We start from the raw sequence: 7,602 nt of genomic DNA, 5'->3' as shown, positions 1-7,602 counted from the left end.
ACATTTGTTTGCATTTGTTTATACGTAATACTGATTGATTGATTGATACAGAATCATCATTAGTGTTCTAATTAACTGTTGAATAACCACTCCATTTGCCTCTGGCTGCAGATTATTGGTGCTGTGTGTTCTCGTCAATATCCACGCAACGTTGTGATTTCTTGAAGAGGCGTCATTTCATTTGTTGAGCAGTTGTTGTTATGATTTTCTGTGATTGGCTCTGCTTGTTCAGAACAGTGAGATCAATATATTTGTTAATCATCACACCCTGTGATCTATATTCTATCTAGCTAGCTCTTTTGAACTTTGACCTGCTGCAAATACAAGAACTACAGCTGTGCACTTGTTTTTGTATGATTAAAATAGGCCCTGTGTTCTTATACAACATGCTGGATGTTCTGGCATATAATGCTTTTCTCATCTTGGTGACACCAATGGGATGCCCCAGACGGTTTCCCAATTATGTTCTGGGTCATTGTAATGGGTCCAAAAACTAAATACAATAATGTATAAGGGAAACCCAAATAAGCAGAAAGGGGGTAGAGGCTTTGCCATACAAGGAACATTTTTAAAGGTCCCATGGCTTGAAAAATATGGCTTATTTTTAAATATAAAGATGTGTTCCCCCAGCCTGCCTATGGTCCCCCATTGACTATAAATGGTGATAGGTGTAAATCAAGCCCTGGGTATCCTGCTCTGCCTTTAGAAAATGAAAGCTAAGATGAGCCGATCTAGAATCTTGCCCCTTATGAGGTCATAAGGAGCAAATTTACCTTTTTCATTTACTTTGCCCGCCCTGGGAATTTAGCCCACCAATGAGAGAGAGAGACATCATGGCTTTCGAATGAGCTAAATTGCAGTTGATCAAGGCCACACCCCCATCCTCCACCTTGACCTCAAAAGCTACAGACTCAGAAACGGCACATACTAAGTAAAGCTCATTGTGGGACTGGCTCTAGTGGCTTTAATTCTGCACCAAGGCTGAATTTTGGGAAAGAGACTTTAGTTACAGTATTAGGAGACCACTTAAGTCTATATAAAAGAGACTTCAAATACAGTATTAGGGTACCACAAAGGTACATATAAAAGAGACTTTAGATATCGTATTAGGGGACTACTAAGGTCTATATACAAGCATCCAAAGAGCACAATGTCATGGGACCTTTAAGGAATATTTGTGTTCTCAGCTTTGGCCATACTTTTGGTTTATTGTACTTAAATTAACAAAAAAATGAAATATTTTAAAAGTCTTTAGTCGGTGTAACGGAAGTACATTTCTGGAAATAAGTAAGATAATAACATAATTGCCCGATGTCCCTCAAGTTCCGCTCACTGTAATTTGCCTTTCTCAAAATCCCTTTGCTTCTGGAAACAACAACCTTTAAGCTAGCAAGCTACACGCTGAAAATGGAAAGTTTGAAAGAAATTTGGATCGTGCAACAATGCAGGTCTGCTTTTTTTTTTTTTCGGGGAATGATTGTAAAGATTTACAAAGAATACATGTATGGAATTTACTATCTAACAGCAACATTTGGGACCAATTGGTGGGGATTGCTATGGACGAAATATACATGGGGATTCACTGGTAAGAGAAAATTACATTCAAGCATGTATCCAGCTAAGATTACTGTGCTGTGTGAACAGTTAACTTAATTTAATATTATATGTTACCTTTTCTTTGTGGGGTGCAAATGATGCACCAAAACAAGTTCCTTCCCAAGACCAATTCACAGTGCCACTGTGGATTCTGATTGGTTTAAAGATTGATGCAAACAACCCAGAGCATTTTTTTTCTTCTATCCCAGAATGTATGTGTGGTTTAGCCGGACTTTACTCCGTAGCACTGTGGTGATCTGGTCAACACAATAACACTTTAGCCACCACTCTATTTTGATGAGTGCATTGAAAATATCCTGCCTTCAATATAGTGCTGTGGATAAAACCTGAATTAGGGGTTGGCAAACTGATGGATGTTTACAACAGTTTGAATAATAAAGTTTCCATTCAATTCACACCTTTAATTTCTCTTCCAAATGTAGTCTGGCTGACCAAGAGGTTTGTTTAAAACCTTGTAGGGATGTGTGTTTCGTAGTCCGACTTATTATTTAGTGAGAACATTCTCAATTCCGCAATTCATTTGTTACATTGTGTTACTGCAATGTTATCATAGCTAATGATAGCTAATTTTTATAATGCCTGTTTCTGGCCTCTGCTCTCAATTCACAGCAATGCATGTTCTCACTGGTGAACTGCTGGTCAGTGTTAATGAAAATTACCTGTAATCCAGCATGACTATCAAAACGAAGTTGTAATTTTTCTGAGGTGTTCAAGGTAGTAGGACAAGAGAGAAAGTGACGGATACAGCATTGTAATGAAGGAAAAGAATTTGATAAAGAGAAGCCTGGCCAAGCAAGACAGCACAGAGAATGATTGGTCTAGAGAAATAGCAATGAGGCAGTCAGAAATAAATAGATGGTGAAGGTACCCATGGAATATGCTTAGAAAAAGGATGTGACTGCCTTCACAAAAATAAATGAGGTCTGGAACAGGGGCAGTCATAATCTCCAAAGTACATCCAGGTTCTTGTTAGCTACTGTCACAATGACAGTCATTGTTCAGTCCTAGCTGTCTATCACTTTCTGTTACGTCTTCTCCCAATGTGTGTTGGCATCTCTTTCTCACATTTGTCTTTGTTGTTCATCCCTATTGCTTTCTTCCTTTCCTCTGTGTCTCGCACGCAGTCCTAATACCCCTTCCAGACAGATGTTGTTATGAATCCAGCTTCAATGAATGCATGCTGTTTTCTGCTGTCTGAGACCTCAGACTAGGGATCCATTGTTTGTATTATTTCTGTCTACGCATGCGACAAAATTAATTCCTCAGTGTATGAAACGTTGAATGGCAAAGGAGTCCTTTTATGATTACTCGCCCAATATGGTTGTTTTTTTGTAGCTGCTTTTTATGTTATTCATGTGTAGGGACACATACATGTATATTCATACACACAATCAACTACTTATTTAATCAAAACCTTAAAAAATCTACAAAACTGAATCCCTAAGATATCTTCGTTTTAAATGTGACACCAAAGATCTAGCACTTCCGAGATACTCTTATGTGTTTTTTTGCAAAACGGGAGTCATGCTTGTTTTGGAAAAGAAAAAGTCCTTTGCACTGCAACAGCTGATCCATAAAAACACCTACCACATTAGGCATTTCAAAAAAGCTGCTTCAATTATGTTGTCAGTTCCACCGTAACCCCTGCTGGTTCTGCTGTGGTGCTGTTCACGGTTTGTTCTGCTTGTTGTTAAACTCATATTTCTATGAAGATACAACATTTGTTCATTATGTGTCATCGAAACGGTTCTTTGTGGTGCCTTCAGCTCTCTCTTCCAAGGCAGAAGAAGTTATTTTTGGTAAATGGAAAAACCTGATGCTGTTACTGCTCATGTCTTGCAAATAAAAGTTCCCTCCTAGCGTCTAGAGAATGCTCTGTCAAAGCAAAGAGCTCCAGTCTTGCGGATTCTGCCGCTGCTGCTACTGGCACTGTTGCTGTGACCCTCACTAAGAATGAGAGTCCAAACTATTATAACCTTAACCCTGAGAGCCGTCATAACATATAGACCATAGGCATATATTCAATTTGTGGAAAACTATTTTTCCAGGCATTTCATGGATCTTTTGTCATAACCGTGTTTCAATATAAGACATATTTGACCATCTCACCATAAACCATTCTGTCATGTTCAAATCGTGTCAAGTCATGCTGGAATCTGCAGTCCCATCTGAACTTAAGTCAAGCCCAAAGCTTCTACTAATACTGAGTGTTCACGTTGAATAGTTGTGCAGATGTCCATTTATAGTTAAGTGCACTTTTGACTCAGCATAAATCATTAATAAGATGTTGGCTTCATTGTCCGTTCCAGTTACTTCTCTGCAGTCAGTGTGTATTTTGGCCTTTGCATATATATTCTGACACGCCACTTGTTGACACCTCAGTAAAAAGCTTGTGAATTAAGACTGGGCCTTCCTGGGCCGTCCTGACATCCTGCCTTTTTATTTTACAGTAAATGTGCGTGCACCCGGCTTTCACTCAAAACTTACTGTGCAGGTGGACTGCCCATGGTTCTGACTTCCCTTTATTCTAAAACCCCAATAGTCCAAAAAGCTTCCATTGGATCAAAAGCCCATTTGTCCAACATACCCGAGTTTAGGATCTAATTCTCAGAGTCACTTTGTCTCATCACAAACCCAAGCCCACCAAACATGTAACATCTTCCTTGCTGCTTAAATCATGTGAAAAAATGGACATGACAGAAATAAAGGAGGACATGCTTGTGGAATTATGTGAACAGCATGCTTTCTCCACAGCCCTGCAGAGGAGGGTCTAGCTAGTCCCCCCAGTATCCCGGGATGGAAGAAAAACTTGCTTAGGTTTATTGCCAATTTTCTTTAAACCAGTCACAATTGTCATGGACAGCTCAAAGCACCGGTAAGAGCCACGGTGCCGCTGCATAATAGCCTCGGGTTGAAAGTTGTTTAGGTGGAAAATGTAAGTTCAAAAGTTGTTTTAGTTGTGCAACAAAAAACTCAGATTGCAGAGATAGTCTAGCTAGCTGTCTTAAAGGTCTGATGGCATGACAATTTCACTTTATGAGATTTTTTAAACATTAATATGAGTTTCCCCAGCCTGCCTATGGTCCACCAGTGGCTAGAAATGGTGATAGGTATAAACCGAGCCCTGGGTATCGTGTACTGCCTTTGAGAAAATGAAAGCTCAGATGGGCCGATCTGGAATCTTGCTCCTTATGAGGTCATAAGGGGAAAGGTTACCTTCTCTTTTTCTCTTTTGCCTGCCCAGAGAATTTTTGCCCACCCATAAGAGAGATACATCATGGCTTTCAAACGAGCAAAGTGGCAGTTAGTCAAGGCCACACCCCCAGCCATGACCTCATCCAACATGTCTATTTTTTCTAAAGTCATCCCCCAAACGCTATTGCTGGGGGGGGGGTAGAATTAACAGCAGAGGAGAGCACGAAGAACCAAAACACACCATTAAATGATGATTCACACCACTTAACCAAGGTGGTTTGTTGAAACTGTCAGCATCCCATTCATCTCTGCCTGATACACTGCTGCTGTCTGCTTGTTGTGTACTCCCTCCTCCACCCGTTTGGTTCCTTATCTGTTCCTATCTACCATAGGTTTCTGTAGGCTTGTCACTTAAAATTATGTATTTTTCATATCTCAGTGATTAATGTATGCTCATACTCTTCAGTATATCCCTGGGGGCTTGATTGCGCTCTGTGCTGAATCTTTACCTTGCTTACGCATTGTGTATACAGAAAATGTGCCACCAAAGACAAGTGTATGACAATTGAAACAGCAATTGTTTTTCTTTCTGACAAAAGTATTTAAAAAAAAACATGTGCTGAAAACTGTGTGCAATATTTCTACAAATACATGTGTACAGAGTGTATTGTTAAACTGAAATAAAATAGTTTTACATGCACCATGATAATTACTGCAATAAATACATAACTGCAAAAGTTCAAAGATACTGAGACACAAGCTGAAACAGCCTAGTTCATGTGAATGGATTTTAAATGATTCTAAATAAGCCTTGTGTAAGATCATTCAGAAGGACTTCTTTGCGTCACATTTTCTCTCTCTCTCTCTTTCTTCCAAGCTAATCAGCTGACTCTGGGAGTTTTCTCTCTTGGTTAAACCAACCACATTTTTCTACAATCTCCATGAGCTATTGCGTTGTTGCATTCTGCTGTTGTAAGTTGTCACTTCAGACAAAAACAAAAACATTCACCTTCAGTTCTCATCATTCCCGTTCAGTGTCAGACGTCCCGCTTCACATCACATCCATTCAGATCTTCATGCTCTTTCTTCATCCCTTTATCACTACGACCATGGTCTGGACTCCATTGTACCCCTCCATACTAAACCCCTTATCAATCAACATTGCAACTCAGGGAGATACAGTGAATAAGCTAAAGTCTCAATACATCAGCATGTTTCTTTAAATTAAGTGTCTCCTGATTGAAATCAGTAAATGATAAATAAAAAAATAATACTCTAGCCAGTATAGCTTTAACACAAAAGTCAATGGGGAGGACACTTTTTAACAAGACAAGACAAAGAGTCTACATTCATGCTAACGTCTCTTTAAGGCAGTACCTAGCCTCCCTGCATAGTTTGGGTGGCGACCCTTGTGCCACCACCTCTGTAAATGTGTGCAAACTCCCTGCAATAATTAACATACTTGCACAAGCTGTGCTGTTGTCCATGCCGGGTTTTCCATTGTAATCCAACACTGCAGTGGGGGGTCTAATAAAAAAATCCAAAAGAGTTGGTCAAGAGCCAGTTACAGGTAAATGAATGACATGCCTCCTTTCTGGAGTCAAATAAATCAGTCCTGAATCATTCTCAATATCCCAATTAGATTCCCTTCACATCAAGGCAGTTCTATTTCACCTGGTGTAAGAGCATTCGCACTGGTTTGTCATTGGCATGGCAACGTTAAGAACATGTCTTCTTGGCTTCTTTGCTGTCCAATGAGGACGGACATGGCTCTAAACTCTCCCCCTTTGGGGTCATTTTCTGTCACAGATCAAAAGGTTCTTGTCAGGTACATGAGAAATCCTCACAAAAATACAGAAATCAACATTCTATTATCTTAGCCTAGTCTAAGACACCAGGGTGTTGGAGACAGAAAGTTACATCCTGCTGTTTAACAACAGGTTTCTTTATATATGCTAATGGTTTGGCTTTGATCTAGTCTGTCAGAGAGAAAAAGAGGGGGTGAGTGAGAGGCAAAAGTGCCGGTCTTGACCTCTTCACAGAGACAAAGAATGAGAAATAAAATACCATTACATGGAGTTAGATCTCAACAGGTTTTAAATTAAATCATCTCCCCTCCTGTACTGTCTCTACACCCGCAACTGCAGTCCGGCCCACAACAACAACCTCATCTTTAAGTTTGCAGACAACACCACAGTGGTGGGACTCATCTCAAAGGGAGACGAGGCAGCCTAAAGAGAGAAGGTCCTGAGATTGTCCGCTTGGTGCTCAGAGAACAACCGGACTCTGAACACCAAGAAAACCAAAGAGATCATTGTCAACTTCAGGAAGAACAGCACCGACTCATCCCCCTTGTACATCAACGGCGAGTGTGTGGAGAGGGCCCACAGCTTCCGGTTTCTCGGCGTCCTCATCTCCGCTGACATCTCCTGGACAGACAACATCACTGTCATCAAGAAGGCCCAACAGTGATTACACTTCCTGAGGGTCCACAGGAACCTGGACTCCAACCTGCTGCTGACCTTTTACCGCTCGGACATCGAGAGCCTGCTGTTACGGCAGCTTCCCCGTGGCAGACAGGTAGAGGCTGCAGAGGGTTGGAAGGACAGCAAAAAAGATCCTAGGCTGCCCTCTCCCCTCCCTGACGGACATCTACACCTCCCACTGCCTCAGCAGAGCAGAGAACATCGTCAAGGACATCTACCACATGCCCTGGCTTTGATCTGTTTGACCTGTTCCCCTCAGGAAGGCACTACAGGTGCATCAGAGCAAAGACTAACAGACTCAAGA

The 7,602-nt window shown here is 40.9% G+C and overlaps 1 long non-coding RNA gene across 1 annotated transcript in view; it reads left to right on the top strand.

Moving 5' to 3' along the window:
- Nucleotides 1-4,448: 4,448 nt before the first annotated feature.
- The window catches only part of LOC117951395, a 9,372-nt gene continuing 6,218 nt past the window's right edge, over nucleotides 4,449-7,602 (top strand). Inside the window, exon 1 of the long non-coding RNA XR_004658160.1 lies at nucleotides 4,449-4,460. This is a non-coding gene — a long non-coding RNA (uncharacterized LOC117951395). The remainder of the gene's footprint in view (nucleotides 4,461-7,602) is intronic.

The sequence above is a fragment of the Etheostoma cragini genome, chromosome 10 (genome assembly GCF_013103735.1).
Source record: "Etheostoma cragini isolate CJK2018 chromosome 10, CSU_Ecrag_1.0, whole genome shotgun sequence".
Lineage (NCBI taxonomy): Eukaryota > Metazoa > Chordata > Actinopteri > Perciformes > Percidae > Etheostoma > Etheostoma cragini.
This window is presented reverse-complemented; position numbering and strand designations above follow the sequence as displayed.